General features: G+C 35.7%; 1 long non-coding RNA gene across 1 annotated transcript; it reads left to right on the plus strand.

Moving 5' to 3' along the window:
* The first annotated feature begins 16,018 nt into the window (after positions 1-16,018).
* Positions 16,019-18,770, plus strand: LOC123271639. Its single transcript, XR_006510933.1, has 3 exons — positions 16,019-16,178; positions 18,436-18,546; positions 18,684-18,770. It is a non-coding gene; the product is annotated as an uncharacterized LOC123271639 (long non-coding RNA).
* The last annotated feature ends 3,551 nt before the right edge of the window (positions 18,771-22,321 follow it).

A 22,321-nucleotide genomic window follows, 5' to 3' on the forward strand; every position in this document is an offset into this window, starting at 1 on the left:
TTTATATGCCTACGGATCAACAGATAGCTGATTCACTAACAAAATCCTTGCCTGGAGTAAAATTTGTGGAGTTTAGAACACAAATGGGCTTAAATCAGTTTTTAAGAACTTTGTATTATTATTGTAAATGAGCTGGTAAGGTTTTCCCAAACAATGTTGGGTTTTTCCTTTTTACCCATAAGCAATGAATGTTGGGCCAGTTAGAGTTATAAAATTACATATGGGATCGTATTGAGAGAAAGGTCGTTACGCATAATTCGAGAGAATAACATTGTAAGAAATATTCGTTTTGGTATTAACTAATTCTTAGCATAAGATTGTAAAATATTTTTGTAGACTGTATTTAAGTTTTTTCTGGATTCATTTTTGAGGAGGCGTGTTGAATTCTCTCAGCAAAAATGAATTTTAGTCTGTAAGTTTTCATATTATTGGAACGAAGTTCCTTACGGCAGGCTTGGAGGAGATGGGGATTTGCTGCGCGACCGAACTGAAAAAAATGTGATAGTAAAACCGTAAGAAAAAGTCCGTAAGAAAAAGTGCGTGGAATAAAACCGTTAAATGAGACGTGCGCAGGCGCGACAGTCGTATACACAAGCGAGTAGTGTATAATACTTTTCTCTTTCTCCCTCTTTCTTTTCGTTCTCTCATCCCTTCTCTTTCTATTACCACTCCACCCCGCCAATGCATAGTATATACTCATGAATTCATGAACAAGCACGTGGTGAATACTCACATTATAGATACATTTTACTCGTGAGTAGCATATAATAGCATATAAATAACAATCCAAAAGAATCGATAACAAGATACGGTACTACTATTGATGCTGTTTTTTCGAGGTATTTGCATAAAATAGAATCACAAACATATGTATCATATTTTAGTTATCACAAGCCAATAGCTTCAGCAATAGAATTTAATGACGAGACTGATTAATAAGAATTACTTATAATGATAATAATAATAAACTTTTTTAAACTTTTTAATTTAACCGAGTGGGTTAAATTGCAACAAAACAACAGCCTTTTGAGATCGACGAGCTCAAAAGAAAAGAATTATATTTTGGAGCTCGAAGAGCTCAAAAATCTCATAAATTTACATAAAATACATAAAAACTTACACTTTTTTCCAGTATAAACGTTTCTGATGCAGAAATTTCAGGCATCGAAATTTCAAAACGATTTAGATGGTCGTCGGCGACACTGTTTTCATTACTTGACTGATACTGCAACACATAAGTTTAATATAGATCAAGCATATAGATTAAGTAAATAAGGAAGCCTCAGATCACATGTTTGTCGACCTCGGCTTGTTATTTTACTGCCCTTCGTGTGTAATATACTATTTCATATCTAAAAGACCGAATTTTTGTTATTTTTTGCGTCATTTTGCAATGTACTCAAATCTTTAGCGGTGGATAGTCTGAACTCACGGTTATTTAGAATTAGAGGGTCAACATACGACTAGGAAGTATATCAAGTCAAATTCATAAAAATTTTTATTTTTTTTTTAAATTCAAAAATTCATATTTCGGAAAAATTCACGTTAGCATAAATAATTTAAGTATTGAAAGAAAAAGCTCCTATGCCGTTTACGTCACAATTGATCCTCGGAAAAATTGATCCTCGGAAAATTGATCCCCGACGGTTGATCCCCGACACTGTATATCCCCTGATATTATTCCCCTTCTTCCCTGCCTCACGGCATTTAAAAATGTCTTTAATGCTTACCGCAAGATAGACGGTGTGTCTTAATGTATATAGAATAAGCGAAAAGGAAATCTGGTATAGACCGGGTAGCTCAAGTGGGAGAGCAACCGACATGTCTTCGGAAGGTTCTGGATTCGAATCCCAGTCCGAGCTATCCGATTTTTTCTCGCATATTCTATAAACTTACATTAAGATGGCTGTTCTCCCTTGCTTCACTATCAGGGATGTACCCAGTGAATACATTTACGTAAAATTTACGTCAGTGTGATGTCATGTTATGTCAAGATTTACGTAAGAATAAGGTCACATATGAGTCATATATTAGTCATTATTTTATACTTTCTGACGTCAGACTTTGGACGTAAGTATATGACGTAATTATGACATCAGTGTGACGTCTTTATGACATTCATGATGTTAATATGACATACGAGTGATGTCCATATGACGTCAAAGTGATGTCAAAATTGGTACCTCAAAAAAAAATTTTGAAAATAACGAAATAATTAAAAAAAAATTTTTCAGCTGAATATTTTGTAAGGACAGATTACGAATTTACAGAGCCATATATTTATAATTATATCCGATGAAAAATACTAGGCGAATGCTGGACTCGAACTCTGGACCTTCCGTATCGAAGTCTGGAACGTTGCTCACTTATCCCCATAATGATAGTACCTTCGAGTATTTAATTCATATATGTAGACTTTAATGGACTTTCTCGAGTTCTTTTAATTTAAATGTTATAATTGTATAGAATTTAAAAGAAAAAATTTATAAAATTTTCTAAATTTTGATAAATATAAAAAAATTTTTTTAAATCATAATATTTTTATTATAGTTACGACAGTACGCAATCGAATAGTTTAGCAATTAATGTTGTAAAATATTAAATACCTTATCTTCACACAGCGCTGTTAGAAATAAATTTACTACCGTTTTTTAAATATGTACTTAACATAATATTTAGGATATTTTGAAAAAGAAATTTTTAAAACTCCGAGTTTTTAACATTAGCATCAAGAAGATTACTTAGAATCATTTTTTTCTTTCTTTCTAGGAAGTTTATAAAACATGATGAAATTTCTGCAATTTCTATGTTGTAACAGAAAGATTTAAAATTTATGATAAAAGCCAAACTAGATCACAAGCTACAAGATTTTTCAAAAACGATTTATTTTATAGAGATGTTACGTCCTGAGGAACTTTGAAATTATTTAAAAGTAAATTATATTTCAATGACTATAATATTGTTTGAGCGACCTTAGAAATAAAATATAATATTTTTTATATATAGTAAATAGTACCTAGAATAATTGCTTTAGTGACGCCAGGGTCATTAAAGTGAAGACATACACAAGACTAAGATATTTTTCCCAGAAAATATTTTTAAAAAAAACTAAATTTTAGTTTTACTTTTTCAAAGAAAAACCATAAAAATAAAATAAATAGGGCCTTATGTAAAAGGATAAGGGAAAAATATCTTTACCATCTTGTGTACTTAGGCTAGAAGGAAAAAAAAGAATGATGCATAGAAGATAAACTTATTTTCAAGATGTTTTAAAAATTTATCAACTTCGTTGGTTTCTGTTTATTTAAGAATTCGAAAATTTACTCAGTAAGATAAAGTTTAAATAATTTGAAAATAATAAAATTTGGATGAATCTTACTGAGATAAAATTTGAAATAATAAATATAAAAAAAAAATTAGAAATAACGAAACTTTTCTAAATACAATTTTAAATAATAAATGTTAAATAATACAATAATAAATATTAAAAGAAAAATTTATAAAATAATTAATTAATAAATACGACAAAACAGATCCCAACAATCTAAACAAATTCAATAACAATAGATAAAACTAAAGTAAGAAATCAAACTGATGAATTAAAATATCATTAAAATTAAAACAGAATTATTATAAATAAATAAAATGAATGTAAGTGGATGCGTAGGTGCGCATACCCATCCGCTTGCATAAGGGCGTGACCTGGCCGCTTTCCCTAAAGAGAAGGGGGCCTAGTGTGGAAAAGTCCTTCTCTATTGGATGGAAATCATCCCTTCTAGGACCCACAAGCTAGGACCCCCCAAAAAAACAAAAACTATGGGACTCTCTGGAGAATAGTTGCTGTTCAGTTCAAGTTTCTTTCTGACTCTGACACAGACTCAGACAAAATTTCAATTTTACCAGTGCAGGCCTTCCCACTGAGTAAAACACTCTTTTGTCTTCGTTGTGAGTAGTGAGTAAAGTAGTGAGCTAATCATCTTTAAATTTCCGATTCAAGGTTCATCTCCAGAGATTATCCAAATAGTACAGGTATTGTAAAGCTACATTTCCAGATCTCAACGCGTTTAGAAATTAATGTTTTTTTGTGTCGAATCATACGTTCCGATCAACCTTATAATAATTTTCTTTCTTTGTAATAACTTTTGTAAAACGTACCTAATTGTACATTTATTTACCCTTTTTTATTTTACAATATATACATTAACTGCAACCCAAGTCTTATTATTTTTAGAATTAAAACCAGCTAAAATACTCCCGATCCCAATCTATAGATCTTAAATGATCTGGGTTAAAATAAATAACTTAAAAATTACGCTAAGACGTAACAGAGACAATAATAATTAAAATATATTTAATATAATTAATAATAAACTATAATTAATCGCAGGGTATGAGTTGTTACAGCGAGTTATTGAAATATATAAGTAAGTTTCCAAATTATTAGTTTCTATAACAAGTTATTTAAGTAAAGTTATTATTTTAATTTATTTACAGCCATCACAGGTGTATTTACCAATTTTTTTACTTTCTACTCCTGTACATGAATCGTGGCCCAATATACATAGCAAGTTAACATCTAAAACATACTGAAAATAAAATATAAATATATTTTTTCTCGTAAGGGGTCCACTTTGCCCCCCCCCCTACCCCTACATGATACAACATAAAATATAATCATAATAAGAGCATCGTTTATTTCTATACATGACTACTGTCATGACATTAGTATTATGTGAATTGGATGTAAGAGAATGACCTAAAGTTGATGCTTAAATATGACGTTCATCGTACATCAATTTTACGTAAAATTATGAGTTGTTTTTTACGTAAGCATATGACGGTCTTGTGATATCACTTTGACGTCAGAATATAACTTGTTATGTATGGAATTGTATGACTTATTTTTTACGTAAATGATATATAAATTTATGACTTTGATGTGACGTCAAATATATGGGAGAGATAGGACATAATATTTACATAAAATTTAAGTCACGATTATGACGTCAGTTAAAAGTCAAATTTAAAGTCAGTACGATGTCATAATGATGTCATGCATCATGATGTAATATCAAAGTCATCACTGAAGTCATTTTTATGTCATATCTACGTAAAAATTCTATGATCTCTATGTGACCTATCTATGACGTCATATGGAGGTCATGTGTTCACTAGGTAGTGTCCTGAAATCGGTTGTCGCGGGGATCAATTGTGACGTAACCCCTATACCGATACGGTTCACGGAAATGTAATTTCGGTGGTTTAGAAATTTATAACAAAAAAACTGTAACGTTCTGGCCAAGATTAAATAAAATTATTTAATTATTAAATATTGTTCGAGGTATTTCTACAACGGAAATATCTCGAGATAAGAGAGTTATCAGGCTTTCGTCTAAACACCAGCGTGAGAGCCGAGCCTCGTGGATTTCCCGACAGCGAAACCTGAGATGCGGCGTTGACGACTTTTTGATGTCGCATTTTTATTAACTTGTTAGGCGGTTAGTCAGTCCGGGCTGAGTCTCGAAAGTGCAAGGACTTACTCCGCTCTGGTTTTCAAAAATTGTTTGCGCTTATTAAATTCAAGTTCTAATGAAAAACCACGTTTTAATTTAATTTATTTTAAACGGGGTGATCGCTTGGTAGCGTACCCCCCAAATGTTTTATATCCGGGACGCCGAATTTCGGCGTTCAATAAAACTAATTAAAAGACACCGCGGATATGCAGGTGACGCGGCCCACCTGGAGTCTTTCGACGCCCTAACGAGGCCAAGCTGGCAAAATAATCAATAAACAATTAACCAAACTGAAAAATTGGAAATCTCAATTTTTCAAAACGTTACAAAAACAGAAAGTTATTTCAATTAAGTATACGATTGCGTAGATAGAAATATTGTTTTACTTTCATAATAAATTTGTAACAGTGTGAAAGGTCCCCTTTTTACCCTCTGTGGCCCTAAGCCCAAAATAGATTATAAATTGACATTGCCCAGAACAGGTTGATCATATTTGAGTAAAGGTGGGGATGAGTAGAAAAGTGAGAACAGCATTTTGAAAAAATTGGCATGATCAGGCCTGGAGCATTAAATACGTTCAGACATGAATAGGCATGATCACACATGAGTAGGCATGATCATGTCTAATTTCAGGTCTGACCAGATATGAATAGATCTGACCATGTCTAATTTAGGTCTGATCATACATGAACAGGTATGATCCGGCCTGATTATTTTTTTCCCGGGAAGTTAAAACGTTTTTGTAAGATCATAGAGTGAACAAGTGTTTTTTGTTTTCGAACTTTTTTCAGTAGTCTTGGAAAAATATAAGTAGTTAAGGTGTGATTCGATTCGGAATTGCGTCTATTAAGTTTTCGAAAATGAACCACTTTTAGAAAAAGAAATTGCGAAAGTTACAAGTAATTTTGTAAAAAAAAAAAACTGGTTTGAAAAATGAGCTTAGACATATTTTCTGCACGCATATTTTTTATAAGGGGTTGGACGTAAAAAACACTCGGTCATGCTGAAAATTTTGAAAAATATACCTGAGAATGATTAATTGAAGAGGAATGTTGAGGCTCAAATTCTTTCATCGATATTTCTTGGTTTTGAATGCCCTATGACAGATAAATTTAATATTAATAAAATTTCGTTAGATTATTTCGTTAGTGAGGTCGATAGTCCCACGGCCGAAAAGAAAAGCCCGTATGCATATTGAGTCCCATGACGCGTATTAGTCGTTGACTTATAAATGGAAATCACCTCACGTTATTTTCTGAATTTCCAATCTTTTAGGTTGCCATATATAATATTTTTTTTGGTAAACAGAGTCTTTATAGACAGTGTGCGCATGCGTTCATGTAGTTAGCTTGACGTGACACACGAGGGCGTTCAACTCGCCCAAATGAATAATACTAATGACGGGAAAGTTTAAACGAAAAACGAACGTAAATTTTCTTATTTCTATAATTTGTGTATTACACGAGCGCTTAAGGCATGCTTATTTGGATTTTCCAAACTTTTTAATTGATCGTAAGTGATAAAATCATAGTTAAAGTGGAAAATCGGTGAGTCTGTATGAATAAAAAAAGGCCATTCGGCAGCCGAAATGGAAGTAGATTTCCTATTGTGATTGAAAATATTGAGGAATAATTTAGAAAATGCTAAATTTTAGGTGAAACAGTACCCTCGCGGTTGTACAATAACGGTAGAACAACGGTGAAACCACATTCACGGTACACGAAAAAAAACGCGATTTAACTGGTTTCCATCTTGGATGGAACCTAGTTCCATCTATATTAAAAAAAAATTAGGAAAACGATTGACCCTAAAGGCCATCCCTGCAACTTCCCGCTAATTCCATCCTAAAACGCTTAAAAGTAAACTTATGAAGTCTTCGAGCTCAAAAGACTGCTAACGGTTACAAAGAATATTCTTTTGTATTCTAAATTATGATTTATTTATTTATTTCATATAAATAAACCGATATACAGAAAAATCTCTGCATTAAAAGCATTTTTTTTAATCTTAGGGTTTTTTTTAATAACAATTGAATCAGATCTAAAATTTCGGAGTAATTCCAACATATTTTTTTTTATTTTTCAACGATAACTTATGAATTAAATAACCACTTTTGACGGGCTTGGTGGCAATCGACGTGATTTTTTGCGGTCTAATAATTAATTTTTTTCATTAAAAAACGACCCAACAAGGAATTTTAACATTATGTGCCAAAATTTACCAGTACAAGGGCCAGCGACAGAGGGCCAAGCCGTGCAACAATTATCATTTGGGGAAATTTGTTTTTGAGTTTTTAAAAACCAAAATTTAGTTTCGGAAAAGCAACCAGTTCAGTCGAAGTGAACACTAGTGGATACACTCCCTAGAGTGATCTCAAGAACTACATCCCTCGGCTCTACATGGGCATTGGTGAGTAGATCTTTGCATTTCTACTGAACTAAGTTCTCCCTGGATTTGGGCCTTCTGTCCAGATCCAGTAGGTACTACCAGACCGTGTAGGTGGAGGCAAGGAGGATACACTCCACTTGTCTTCAGGGATAGCAGGCCGGGGTGAGACGGATACTCTCCACTCACTCTCGGGGGAGGTTGGGAGACTTAGGGGTTTGCATCCTTAGACCGCGATTTTGACTTGGGGGGCGAAAGACCTCCGCCGCGACCGCGAATATTGTTAAGAGGCTAGTTTTACCGCGATAATTGTTGCACGGCACGTAAAATTCAGTTTCTTTTGTATATTGGTTACTTTGTATAATAATTATCGCCATCTTCGATTATTTAGGCCTGTGAGCGGCCATTTTGCGACGTGTAGCATTGGGTGTGCCGTCGAATAATTTTTGAGTTTAGTTAATATTTTATTTTGGCGCAATATTGAAAATTGAGTCACTGTTTTATATATTGATACTTTGTTTTAATTATTGTATTGGTTATTTGGTTTATAATATAATGCTATTCTTGGTTTAACCTTAAAAGATACTTTGTATTGATTTATAAAATAATTGACTGAGACTCCCGTTGTTACCGATCCTGGACTCAGGCGAATTATTTATGCGAGCCAAAGGGAACACTTTGGAAAAATTAGGTAATTCACGATAACTCGAATTTTACCCAATTTTTACCCGTTACAAATTTTCGTTATAAAGATCAGTAAGAATATAACAAAATTTTTCGAAAATTCCGTCATAAGGACAAATGATATAGATAGATTTTTATAAAATCTACTAAAAATAGTTTAATTGAAGCATGGGTCTCACTCTCTCCTTGTAAAAACACACGGTTGTATACAAGTAAAAATCACATATAAAAATTATCAAATATCTGCGATAAGGCCCGTGCCTTGTAAAGTCTCTTGTCTTAATTTGCACTGCACTTAATTCGAGTTCAGACGCGGTTTCAACCGGCAGGCCACGTATTAGTTATTAGTGTCTACGAGTCAGGTTTCTCAAAGTTTTAATTTGCCCTGCACTTAGGCGAGGACTCGATAAATAGATAAAACCTAAAAAGTCAGATCCCAAAGTCTTAATTTGCCCTGCACTTAGGCGGGATTTTGACAAATAAGAAAATCTAGAGAACCGGATTCTCAAAGTTCTAATTTGCTCTGCACTTAGGCGAGAGTTCGGTCAATAAGTATAATATCTTTTAATAAAACATCTTTCTGAAGCTAAATTTGCGTACTTTACCCTACGGGGGACTGGAGGACGTTAGCTCAAATAAATAAAATTCATTAATAATAATTTCGATTAAATAAAATTTGTGAAAGTGTAGAAGTTTTGGTGTTTATTAAATAAATCTAAAAGGTGAAATCTGTTTCGAATAAGTTCATTTTATCAAATAAGGAGCCCTTAGAATAAGCAGCCCAGATCCATCCACCTCCATTCGCTGCAAATACCAACAGAGGGTCCAATCTAGGAAAAGGCACCACGATCAGCCCCAGAATCACGGATCCGATCCTTAGAAATAGTTCAACAAGTAGTAAGTACATCTACTCTTTAATAAAATCCGTGCCAGTCTCAAACGAAGGCGTGATAGGTTCGTACATCGAAAACGTCCCACAAAAATAATTAAACAACGAAATTAAAACCTCCGTTGCGTATTCTTCAAACTGTTAGTCCAAACCTCCACCGTTTACGCTACCGCTCTAAAAACGCCCTTGGACATAACATAAAGAACACTGGTGGCAGCGGTGGGATTTCGAATACGAAATTATTTAACTTTTGTTTGAGAAAATTTATAATTTTTTTTATTTTTTTCTTCTTTTTCTTTTAAATCTATCTTTTCTTAAAATCAAGTCAAATCTTACTGTTCAAAAGTAAATTCAAGTTTATTTCTATTTAATTTTGACATCTTTAAAATTATTTAAAACCTAAATTTTAAATTTATCCAAAAGGTTCTAGAAATTTTTATAATATTCTTCTTCATATACTATTATCTATCCAGAAATTGTTGCGTGAAAATTTTTTGTTATTTCAATTTTTTTCCTTAGTTAATTTATAAAATTTTTCTCCATAAAAGAGATTTTTCAATTTTGAATATATCTTTAATTTTCTCTTTTCTTTTCCCATCCGTTTCTAATTTTTTTATTATTATTGAAATCAATTTAAATTCCATTGGCTAAATAAAATTCGAGTTTAATTTTGTTCAATTTTCAAAAAATTAAAAACTGAAAATTTTTCCTTGTTAGCTAAATTTATCAAATTACTTTAAATCGTAACCTTTATTAAATTTTTCCTTTCTTAAATTATATATAAAATATTAACTCCTGATATTATTGAAATTTTAAATTGCAAAAATAATTTTTCTTTCGTCATAAATTTTTGTTTAAAGGAGTTATTTCAATATTTTGCAAGATTATTAAAAGTAACACGTTGTTTCAAATGTCTTGGTTATGGACACCAAACACGTCAGTGTGCGGGACCAGACAGAAGCAGGTGCTGCTACAAATGTGGCGGAGAGAACCACAAGGCCGTAAACTGCACGGAGAAGTTAAAATGCTTCCTTTGTGCTTCGGACAAAGATGGCCAGGATAGTCTGTGTCATATTTCTGGCACTGGAGCTTGCAAGGCATTCCGCAAAGCACTTGCAGAAGCCACGAGAGGTCAGAAATGACACGCATACTTCAAGGCAATCTGAATAGGTGCGCCTTGGCGCAAAACCTGCTACGCCAGCGTGTTTTTGAAGATAAAATCGACGTCTGCTTTATCTGCGAGCAATATCTAAACATCGAAGATAAAACATGGTTTGCAGACGAAACGGGCACGGCAGCAATTTGGATTGTGAACACAAAGAACGTTACCGTCAACAACAGCGGAAGTGGAGCAGGTTTTGTCTGGATTCAAACCCCCACAACCTACTTCATGAGCGTCTATCTCTCACCTAACGAAGGGATTAGTGTGTTCCGACAGAAACTAGCAAATATAGAAGATGCGGTCACCAAGTTCGACGGTGAAGTTATCGTAGCCGGAGACTTCAACGCTAAATCGGCTGAGTGGGGCGCTGCTTTCTCCGACACCAGAGGAAACGAGGTCGCTGACGTCGTGGCTAGACTCGACCTCATAGTGCTGAACACCGGAAACACCACGACCTTTAGAAGACCAGGGTACCAAGAATCCATCCTCGACATCTCATTGGCGACTCCAAGGATTGCCAACATGATCGAAGACTGGACAGTATCCGAAGAATACAGTGGCAGTGATCACCAGTTCGTGACATTCAGCGTCGGATTGGCATTTGCTCCGGGCTCACAACGCGACAATTCTAAGCGGAAGTGGAATGTCAGGAAGCTCGATCCAGAGGCACTGCGAGCTTCACTTGCACGGAGCTGTTCTACTCTACAGAACAACCCGACTCCAGATACTTGCAGCGAGACAGAAAGGACAGTGCTAAATATGATGAAGGAGATTTCTGCCGCATGTGACGCCTCTATGCCGCGATTGAAAAACCGGAGTTTTCACAGGCCGGCGTATTGGTGGTCAACAGACATAGCAGAACTTCGCAAAATATGCCATCAACTACGTCGCCGCGCAACGAGAGCCGCAAAACGCTCCCCAAGCCAGGACTTATATTCAAAAGAGTACAAGCAGGCCAAAAAGACGCTAAACCGAGCCATCAAAGCAAGTAAAGCAAAGTTGTGGAAAGAGATCTGCAACGATCTCGACAATGACATCTGGGGTAAAGCCTACCAAATTGTCGCCAAACGACTTGGAAAGGCTTCACCAGAGGCGCCGAAGTCTCCAACCTTAATGGATAGCATTGTAGCGGAGCTTTTCCCCAAACACCCGCCGCGGGAAAAGAAACACTACACTAAGAACAGTGAAGTAACACCCTTCACAATTAAGGAACTACAAGACGCGGCCAAGTCACTCAAAACAGGAAAGGCACCTGGACCTGATGGCATCTCGGCATCGGTGATCAAGATTGTAGCCCTGGAATACCCAGACTTACTCCTGAACACCTACAACGCATGCTTAACAACTGGCACGTTTCCCGCAGTCGGGAAACGGCAGAGATTGGTTCTCTTAGACAAAGGTAAGGGAACCCCCATAACGCCTTCGTCGTTTAGACTACTCTGTATGCTGGACATTGCTGGAAAACTACTCGAGAAGCTCATACAAGGGAGACTTCGCAATGACATAGACCGTGCTGGAGGTTTTGCCACCAACCAGCATGGCTTCCGGAAAGGTCATTCGACAATCGGAGCAATCAAGAAAGTCATAAAAACAGCAACACAAGCATGGTCTGGTAGCCTCAAAGCTCGTAAAGTATGTCTTCTCCTCACGCTAGATGTCAAAAACGCATTTAACAGCGCAAATTGGAGAGATATTTTGGACGCCCTGGATCACAAGTTTGACGCGGAGCCAGAAAATCTGGCACTAGTCAACAACTACCTTGACGATAGAAAGCTAATAGTGGAAACTACTGAAGGCCCACAAGAATACGTCATAACGGCCGGCGTGCCGCAAGGCTCAATAATGGAGCCTGATCTATGGAACGCAGACTACGACGAGCTTCTTGAAATCCCGTTGCCAGAGCAAGTAGAGCTAACAGGCTTTGCAGACGACGTTGCAGCCACTATAGTGGCGGACAGCGTAGAAGAGGCCGAACTGCTAGTTCGGGAAACCATCGACACCGTCGAGACTTGGCTTGATAAGCATCACCTGAAGCTCGCCAAACAGAAAACCGAGATGGTCGTTTTGACACGTCAAAAATGGTTCCCAAAACCATTCGCTGTGGACATGGGAGGAACAACACTGACGTCAACAAGGGCCCTGCGCTATCTAGGGGTAATGATAGACGAGAAACTATCTTTCCGTGAACACCTTGACAGTGCATGCAAGAAAGCCAGCAAGACTGTGTCTAGCCTAGCACGAATTATGACCAACACCATGGGACCAAGAACAAAAAAGAGAAGAGTTCTTCTAGAAGCAGTCCACTCGGTACTACTGTATGGAGCGGAAATATGGGCAGACATATTAAAGCAGAAGACCTACCGGCGGAAAATGGCAGCAGTGCAGCGGCGAGGTGCTCTCAGAGTTGCCTGCGCCTACCGTACGGTTTCCGAAGCGGCTGTACTGGTCATTGCGGGAGCGGCGCCCATCGACCTATTAGCGTTCGAAAGAGCAAGACTCTACGACGCTAAAATCAGTGGCGAAAACATGAAGGAGGCAATAACAAGGATAAAAACGGAAACGCAGCAAGAGTGGCAGGACCGATGGACGTCGGGAGAGACAGGCAGATGGACAGCGCGACTGATCCCAAACATCAACGTCTGGCTTTCTCGGAAGCACGGAGATACGGATTTTTTCCTGACCCAACTACTGACAGGACACGGGCAGTACAACGCCTATCTCTTCAAGATGGGGTTACACAACACACCAACATGCAAATACTGCCCGGATAAAATCGACGACGCCGAACACACATTCTTCGAGTGTGCTCGGTGGAAGGACTACAGACGAAGCACCGAAGAGATCATTGGCAGCAGGCTCTCCCCCTCAAGCCTGGTGACCTATATGATCAAACAAGAAGAAAACTGGTCAGCTGTTGCAGCTTATGCACAGCAGCTCCTGAAAGACAAAATCACAGAAAGAGACCAGTAGCCAGGAGTAGGCGTCGTGAGACGCAGCACGGCTGGATTGAAGTAATGCTAACGCGGTTCCAATCCAGTCCTCCCCGTACCATCTAGGGGAGAGGGGAAGAGGAATGTTTTTTTATAGTGGGTAAAAATCTCTACACTACCGACTATCGATATCTGCCGTAAGATGGGCGGCAGAGTTAACGATAGCGGTGTCTTTTGAAGATCTTTTTTCGTACCTCTTTGGAAAAAAAAAAAAAAAAAAAAAAAAAAAAGACGTACGGACATCATCGTAAAAATAGTCAGGGAAGCTTCCTGTGACCTTCAAACGTCGAGATTTGATGAAAACTCGATTTTTGTAAAACGGGGTGAAAACAATAACTTCCCGATTTTTGAAAATCTGAGATTTTTAGCGGGAAGTTAAAAATAATTAAAACACCTTATTAACAACAGAATATTTTGCAAAATGATCTATATTTTCGATTGGTTAAGTTTTTTTGTTGAATTCTCAAATATTTTGGGTTATTTCGCCATTTTTCTATTGTGGTGGTGAGTATCATTTTCATTTAAAAGTGGATACTAATCGACACCTTCAATGATCCCGTCATTAGATATTAAATAAAATATAATATTTAGCTTTAACATTAAAAAATATTTCTTGTATCGTTAACTAAGACATCAAGTTATCTTAATATACATTAAATATTAATGTTCACGGCCGGAGTTTTTTAATAATATAAGAATTTCCAAACTGTTCAAGTATTAGGACCATTTTCAGAACTGTTCAAGTACTGGGTACTTTACCTTACCTCAGAAGTTATAAGTCTCATCGACAGAAAAATTAACAAATATATATTTTTTACAAAGTACAGAGTATGAAAAAAGGGCCATTCGGCAGCCGAAATTGAAGTAGATTGTATGTATTACAATTTATTTCTTGATATTTGATTTATTCATAGAGTCATATTCATTATTGCATGCCTTAAGCGTGGGCATAGGTATGCTCTACTGGCGCCTGAAAATCAAGATTCGGTGTTTCGCCGGAATTTTATTTAAATTAAATTAATATTTCCGGTTATAGAGTTACTTTGCATATTAAAACGAAGAAAAAAAACATTGGTGATCATTTTTCATACAAATTAAAGTTGATTAGTGGCTGAATTCACATAAAAACGAATATTTTCCCAAAATTTCATCAAATATCTATTATAAGATCTCCTTGTAAACATGATAACTCTCGAAAAATACAACTAATTCACTCAATTTTTTTTTTATAGATTTGTAAATGATGTCCAAAGAATGAGTTCAAAAATCAGAACCTAATCATTATTCGTTGACTTATAAATGGAAATCACCTCACGTTATTTTTTGAATTTCCAATCTTTTAGGTTGCCATATATAATATTTTTTTTGGTAAACAGAGTCTTTATAGACAGTGTGCACATGCGTTCATGTAGTTAGCTTGACGTGACACACGAGGGCGTTCAACTCGCCCAAATGAATAATACTACTGACGGGAAAGTTTAAACGAAAAACGAACGTAAATTTTCTTATTTCTATAATTTGTGTATTACACGAGCGCTTAAGGCATGCTTATTTGGATTTTCCAAACTTTTTAATTGATCTTAAGTGATAAAATCATAGTTAAAGTGGAAAATCGGTGAGTCTGTATGAATAAAAAAAGGCCATTCGGCAGCCGAAATGGAAGTAGATTTCCTATTGTGATTGAAAATATTGAGGAATAATTAGAAAATGCTAAATTTTAGGTGAAACAGTACCCTCGTGGTTGTACAATAACGGTAGAACAACGGTGAAACCACATTCACGGTACACGAAAAAAAACGCGATTTAACTGGTTTCCATCTTGGATGGAACCTAGTTCCATCTATATTAAAAAAAAATTAGAAAAACGGTTGACCCTAAAGGCCATCCCTGCAACTTCCCGCTAATTCCATCCTAAAACGCTTAAAAGTAAACTTATGAAGTCTTCGAGCTTAAAAGACTGTTAACGGTTACAAAGAATATTCTTTTGTATTCTAAATTATGATTTATTTATTTATTTCATATAAATAAACCGATATTCAGAAAAATCTCTGCATTAAAAGCATTTTTTTTAATCTTAGGGTTTCTTTTAATAACAATTGAATCAGATCTAAAATTTCGGAGTAATTCCAACATATTTTTTTTTATTTTTTAACGATAACTTATGAATGAAACAACCACTTTTGACGGCCTTGGTGGCAATCGACGTGATTTTTTGCGGTCTAATAATTAACTTTTTTCATAAAAAACGACCCAACAAGGAATTTTAACATTATGTGCAAAAAACGTGTAACGGAGCGATCGTTACCCGTTAAAAGTTCTTTTACCCGCACCCATTATGTTATCGACGGATCACAGAGTGCTGTGATCTGAAGCCCTCGTAGTCATAGTTTGTAACGGAGTGTTATAATCCCTGTGTTACCCATGTGTGGTTCCTGGCCCGCGCCAGTTATTTTATCGACGGATCACAGGGCGTTGTGCTCCAAAGTACTCGCGCCACTAGTCATAAGTAATGAGTAAGTCCCCGAGGGGGAAGCGCCGGCGTCGAGAAAGAGAAGGTAGGGATAACGGAGTGAAGAAAGACTTACAACAACAAGCTCAAGAAGATTCATTGTGATCGAACAGTCTCACTGGAAGCCTCGAAAATTTTGTAAGAACTACAGAGCACAGGTAATTATTTTATTTCGCTCACCCTTAAGTGGAACGAAGCGATAAAACTCAATTAATTTACGGTTTGCTAGGCCGCCTGCCAGCTTGCGTAAATTAATTTTAAGTTGTAATAATTTCTAATGCCAATTTGCGGTTACAGGCTTGAGAAAGATACCTAGAGCACGAGTGACGGTGACCAGCGTTTGCCGCCAACCAGCTTTATCCGAGGAGATAATTGCTGAGGATACCGAGGAGAAATTTATACCAACCTGGACAAAAGGAGTCACAGTCCTTCGAGGGAGTGCACAAGTAATTAGATAGAAAAAACGAAAAAAAACTCCAGGTATAAATATCATGTCTGATTTTATTTCTCGGGTCTGCGGCATCAGCCAGGCAACACGTCGGCTGAAGGTCACCGCCATTTCGCGTTCGGTCACAATCGTTATTAATAAATTATTTAATTAAAATTAATATTAAAATTAGAGAAATTGTAAAACGGTTAGTTAATAATACCAGGACAGGTTTCGGGTTATTGATTAATTTGTTTAGGGAATTAGACTTGTCCTCGTCATTACTTATTTTAGACGTAGGCCTGTCTGGGTTGATAATACTAGGCATCAGTTCGGGTTATTAATTCCAGATTTTTAGCCATGTGTAAAATTTGTTTATTTGAAAATCCTTGGACAAAAATTTGGCTTTAGCCACAAGAAATTAAATTGAGTAAACCGTAAAATTTAAATTATTTAAGACAAGAATTTATTTGACAGTAAAAATTATTTATAATAAATTATTCGGCGCATTAATTAATATTTCACATAATCTAAAATTAAAATTAGAGTCCGGAAAGAATCATCAACATCAATGTAATTGTCAAACTAATTTATTTAGTAAAAAATTTAGAATATAAAAATTGTAAAATTTCGTCAGAGAAAAATTACTTGAGTTGTGCGACAAAGACGCTAGACCGAGTGAGAGCGTCAGCCATCTTGTCTCGTGCGAAAAACTAAGTAGAGGACACACAAGGTCGAAACTAAAGTCTTCGTTCGGTTGAATTAAAGTAAACTCAAGTAAAATAAAATATAAAGCTTCAAGAAACATCATGGAATACAATAGAATAATATTTTGTCTAAATTTCACATTTGCGTTGAAAAATAAATTTAGTAAGACTTACTGCCGATTACAGGATTAAATAATTTTCTTCGGATTAAATAAAATAACTTGGATTAAATTAAATAATGTAAAAGACTTAAGTTTACTCAATCATCGGAATTTATTAAATTTGGAAATTGAAGATTAAAATTTATTTAGTAAATTCTCGGACAAGAGAAATGGATTTAATCCTCGATATTTTGGAATTGTAATTTGAATCATTATTGTTGTAGAAATTGAAGATACGCAATAATTTAGAAAAAGGAATTTGTTATATGTAATTAGGAAAATGAGTTCAAAATTTTAGGGATATTAATTAGAAAAATAATATTTTGGAAATTATTTATAGATAGGAACTCAGCGTTATTATTATTGTTGTTATTATTGTAAATGGATTAGAGTGTGTTTGTGTGTGAGTAAAGAGGCTATCTCGGTTTCATGGTATACTCCTCTGGCTTCGGGGTAGTTCTCTTAGAGTAGCGTGAAGTTTGGGGGACAGCGTGCACTGTGTGGACAACGTGTGCAGTCACGTCCGGGTCCAGCTCAGTGGCGTGAGAGTCCGTGAGACTGCGCGAACTAAGTTAGAGTAGCGTTAGAGGTCCAGGGGACGACGCGAAGTAGATAGAGTATCGTGAGAGTCCAGTAGGCATCGGGTACTGCAACCACGTGAGGGTCTAGCTGGACAGCGAGAAATATACCGTATGAGTGTGAGAGTGAGTGTGGTTGTTATCCATGAAATTTTATGTATTGAAATTTTGGCCATTATTCCAATTGTAAAAGGGAGTGGAAAATAAATAATTTTGTTAATCGAATTTCTGTGTTTAAATCATAATTCCTTCCAGCAATCTCTCACGACCCTGACCTAGCACTCCATGTTCTGGTCCAGTTTCTGGATACTGAGATCAAAAATCCAGTGGCGCCCTTAAGAGAAAAAGGGGCGACCAAGGGAAACAAAACACCCCGTTTCAAGTTTGACACTTGTAAGTGAGTCCCCAAGGTGGAGGTGTCGGCAGTGAGAGTGGGGAGAGTAGAGGAAGAAAGAAACGCACCGACAAAGTTCGGAAGGTTCATTGTGACCGAACAGTCCAGCCGAATAGACACGCAAAATTTACGTAAGATCTATCCCAGGTAATTATTTTATTTCTCTCGACTTTGTGGAACGAAGCGATAAACCTGGATTAATTAGTGCTTGCTAGGCCGTTCTGCCAGCTTGTATTAGTTAACTTTTATGTGTAATAAATATTAATGCCGATTTGCTGTTACAGGAGAATAATTGCCGGGGAGTACGTGACGCGACGCGCTGACCAGGTCTTTGCCGCCAATTCAAGTAACTCACTGAGGAGATCTTTGTGCCAGCGTTGAAACGATGAGCTCACAGTCCATCAGAGAAGTGCGCAATTAAAATTATAAAACTCCAGGTACAATTAAAAATGTCTCAGGAATCTCTCGGTGGTGCGGCATCAGCCAGGCATTGAGTTCGGCTGAAGGTCACCGCCATTTCGCGTTCGGTCACAATCATTAGGTTAAGAATTACGTCGTAGAATTTACTTAATTATTATATTGGGAATTTATTTATTAGAATTTATTTGGGAGAATAATTAAATTATTATTTAAAATATCATTTAGAGAATTTACTGAAAATAAGACGCAGAGTTTATTTAAGAAAATTAAGAGAAAAGTCCAGAATAAAATTAGACTAAAGTTAAAAGCAAGTCAGGAATAATTACTAAATAATTATTTAACAAAACCAGGAATTATATCGGTTGTTAATTTACTACGTAGGCAGAGTTTGGACTGGCTTTACCAGGAGTACTTTCGGTTGGTCATTTCATAACTTCGGTGCCATGGGGAAATTTGTCTTTGATAATCGAGTTTGATTAAATTTATTTAATTAATTGTTTAAAGTAAAGTCATTAAAATATTTTAGAGGAGTTTTAGTAAAATCATTTGAAGTAAAATTTATTAAATTCGGAAAATTAGTTTATAACAAAATTCAATTGTTTAAATAAAATCATTTGCAATAAAGTATAGAGTCAGTTAAAATCAATAATATTGTTCACGTAAATTTATTAATTAACAGTAGAAAAATGGAACTTGTAAAATTTGTTGAAAAAAAAAATTTATCCGGTGTCGGGCGACAAAGACGCCAGGCCGAGCGAGAACGTCAGCCATCTTGTCCCGCGCGAAGCGCTGAGTAGAGGACACGCAAGGTCGAGACTAAAGTCGTACTGTGTTGCTAGGCAGAATATAATCCTCAAATAAAATAAAATAAATGCTAAGTTTTTCGTGCAACACAATAGAACGTAAAATAAAAGAAAATAAAGAAAATAAAATTCGATTATTCAAGGACAAATAAAACAGTTTAGTAAAATAAATTAAATAAAATCAAGTGATAAAATTTTAGTCATTGGAAATTAAGTTCTTAATCAAATAAAATAATTTAAACAAAATGATCTGGACAAAATTATAAATATTCGAAAATAATTAAATAAATAAACTCTGATAAAATGAATGAAAATAATTAAATAAAATAACTGATAAATTCTGGTCAAATAAATTAGACAGATTAAAATAATTTAACACAACAACTTATTAATTAAATTAAGTAAATTCATTAAACGTAAAACACTCGGAAGTATCAAACACGTTGTTGGCAGATTATTAAGACCTCTGTCAATAGATTTTAATCTATTAATCCAAGATACGAAGACCTCTTGGTATTAAATATTTAATTGTTGTATTATTAAGACCACGACATTAAATTAGTTAGGAATTTCAAACCGATAATGATTTTTACTGGAAATTTAGATTAAGAATTCTATAAATAGATTGGGAACTCGGGTTTTGTAAGTTGTTCAAGAGATAAATGGATTCAGGCATTGAGTCGGATTTCGTTTAGATTTGGAAAATAAATTTGTAAAATCCGGAGTAATAATTAGTGGGTTTGGAAATAATGTGGGTGGGTTTAGTATTAAGTATGGTAGTGTTGCCTAGGGATTCATGGTATCCTCCTCTGCTTCCTGGGCACACTTAGAGTCCTTTGCATAGACGCCCGGGTCGGGGGTGCAATAGGCATAAGTATTTTAAATAATTATTGTGGGTTTGTTGGGAAATTGGAAATTGGAAAATAATATTGCAGCGTAGCCTAGGGATTCATGGTATCCTCCTCTGCTTCCTGGGCACGCTTAGAAGCCGTTGTATAGACGCCGGATTTGGGGTACAACGGTAGTAAGATAGAAACCGCGGTAGGACGCTCCATAAGAGGATACTGTCGGGAATAGGTACTATGATAGAAACCGCGGTAGGACGCTCCATAAGAGGATACTGTCGGGAATAGGTACTATGATAGAAACCGCGGTAGGACGCTCCATAAGAGGATATTGTCGGGAATAGGAACTATGATAGAAACCGCGATAGGACGCTCCATAAGAGGATATTGTCGGGATTAAGTTAATTTGATATTTTGTAAGGGGTTTTATTGTGTATTAAGGATTGGTTAAATAAAGTGAATTGTAAAAATGAAATTCTGATAATAATTTCTGTTTTCCTTCCTGATAATCTCTCCGACCCTGAGTGTTCACTCCTTGTTCTGGGCCAGTTTCTGGATACTGTGGGAAAAATCCAGTGGCACCTTAAATAAATTAAAAAGGCGACCAAGAGATCGGAAGCACTCCGTTTCAAACGCAAAAAATCACTTTTTTGAAATTCTTTCGTTGACTATATCTCGTGAACGAATCGACCGATTTCGACGAGCTTGGTAGCAATCGACGTAGTTTTTTGCGGTCTAATAATTGATTCCTCTCATGAAAAACGATCTAACGAGAAACTTCGAAGTTATGTGCAAAAAACTACTTTTCGCGATTTCTTTCGTCAACGATATCTCATAAACAAATTGACTGATTTTGATGCAGTTTGCAGCGATCGACGCTGTATTTTAAGGTTAAAAAAACAATTTATTACACAAAAATCGATCTGACTTAAATTTTACGAGTTATTTGAAAAAATACATTTTTTTGTCATTTTTTGCTTTTTTCGTCAACGATATCTCGTGAACGAATCAACCGATTTAGACGAACTTGGCGGCAATCGACGTGGTTTTTGTATTTCTAATATTTGATTTCTTTTATACAAAACGATCCAATCAGAATCTTCGAAGCTATGTGCAAAAAACCTAAAAAAACATAATTTTTAATTTCTTTCATCAATGATATCTAACGAACGAATCAACTGAATTTGACAAGCTTGGCAGCAATCGACGTGGTTTTTTGCGTTCTAATAATTGATGTCCTACACTAAAAACGATCCAATGAGAAACTTCAAAGTTATGTGCAAAAAACCACTTTTCGCGATTTCTTTCGTCAACGATATCTCACGAACGAATCAACCGATTTTGACGGGCTTGACAGCAATCGACGTGGTTTTTTGCGGAATTTTTGGGCTCGTAGAGCTCGAGAGCATCACACCAAACGGCAAATCGCAAACGCTTATTGACTGAAATTAGCGGGAAGTTACAGGGATCGTCTGTAGGGTAAACCGTATTCAAAATATTTTATTCATATACTTACATCTTTTTGCATGACGACCGAGTCATCTTCAATGGCATTATTTTCATTGATATATAGCAGAGATATCTGGTGTGGATTGATCTGCAAAAGGTTAATATGTATAATTAGTAGATTTCATCAAAATCTCGATCAAAATACTATTGCATTCGTCCTCATGTCAATGTCGCAATTTTTCGAAAATGAGTCAGAAAATAAATGTAGTTCAAAAATTTATATATGTATGTGTTTATATTTATAATATAATGGATATAATAAGCACGACAGCGTCTACAATTCTCAATGAATCGTAACGAAACTTAACATTCTTTTGTTATGGAGGATAAGAGAATAGAAGAAAT

This window comes from Cotesia glomerata, linkage group LG9, assembly GCF_020080835.1.
Source record: "Cotesia glomerata isolate CgM1 linkage group LG9, MPM_Cglom_v2.3, whole genome shotgun sequence".
Taxonomy (NCBI): domain Eukaryota; kingdom Metazoa; phylum Arthropoda; class Insecta; order Hymenoptera; family Braconidae; genus Cotesia; species Cotesia glomerata.